This window comes from Bison bison, unplaced genomic scaffold (assembly GCF_000754665.1).
Source record: "Bison bison bison isolate TAMUID 2011002044 unplaced genomic scaffold, Bison_UMD1.0 scf7180017864140, whole genome shotgun sequence".
Taxonomy (NCBI): domain Eukaryota; kingdom Metazoa; phylum Chordata; class Mammalia; order Artiodactyla; family Bovidae; genus Bison; species Bison bison.
Genome location: NW_011494712.1, coordinates 190,531 through 191,813, shown reverse-complemented (window position 1 = coordinate 191,813; position 1,283 = coordinate 190,531).

The following is a 1,283-nucleotide window of genomic DNA, read 5'->3' as shown; positions in this document are numbered from 1 at the left end:
GGAGAATCCCAGGGATGGCGGAGCCTGGCAGGCTGCCATCTATGGGGTCGCACAGAGTCGGACACGACTGAAGCGACTTAGCAGCAGCAGCAGCAGCAGGAAGGACTTAAGGTGGGCCCATCCAGCAAAGCTGTTCCCTGACCCTCAGAAACAGTGTGAGATCATAAATGTCTACTCTTTTTAGTTAGTATCTATGATTTCGAGTGATTTGTTATGTAGCTATTTGTTGTTCAGTCTCTCAGTCATGTCCATGGTACCATAGCACCATAATTCTACATTAAAAAAAAATGTTGAATTACACCTACCAATTTGAAAAGATATTGGAAATAGAATTTAAGAAAGGAGCAACATAAAATGTATATCAGCTCCGTTCAGTCACTGTTGTATCCAACTCTTTGCGACCCCCTGGACGGAAGCACACCAGGCTTCCCTGTCCATCATCAACTCCCAGAGCTTGCTCAAACTCATGTCTGTCAAGTCGGTGATGCCATCCAACCCTGTCCCCTTCTCCTCCTGTCTTCAATCTTTCCCAGCATCAGGGTCTTTTCTAACAAGTCAGCTCTTTGCATCGGGTAGCTAAAGTATTGGAGCTTCAGCATCCCCAGTGAATATTCAGGATTGATTTCCTGAATATATATAGCTACAGATAATTGAAAAACTTTGTTAAATGCAGAGTCACTAACAATCCACCTCCAAACGCCTAAAATGCTGCGCTTTAACAAGGCTCAGGTGATACCAGTGGGCAGACCTGTGGGTGGTCCAGGAGGAGGAGGAGTTGGCTCCACCCTCACTACCAGGACAGGCAGCAACACAAAACCGTTTGGCGTCTGCAGCCTCCGAGTTGCAGGAGTCAGAGCAGCCAGGCTGTGAGGATGGGTGAGGGCAGCCCAGTTAAGGAGCGGTGACCACTCATGAGGACCAAACCTAACGGGGAAAGGTGCACAGTGGACTTCTGGAGGAGCTGTCAGTCCCGAGCCGCCCGGTGAGTTCTGTTTCCATTTAATTCAGAGTTTGCTCAGGGGTCTCTGGAAGGGCCTGTGAATTTTGGTTCCATTTAATTCAGAGTTGCTCAATAGGCTCTGGAAGGTTCTGTGACTTCTGGTTCCACTTAATTCTCCATGTCAGCTTATATTCTGGACATATTTATTTTTCTCCCAGTCTGTTAAAAGCTAGGTCGATTACCTTAAATGCACAGTGTTTTCAGAAGAAAATACAATGAATAAACAAGCTAATGAAAACAATTATATGTATTTCATGTATATGTTAAATTAGCAAATATTTTG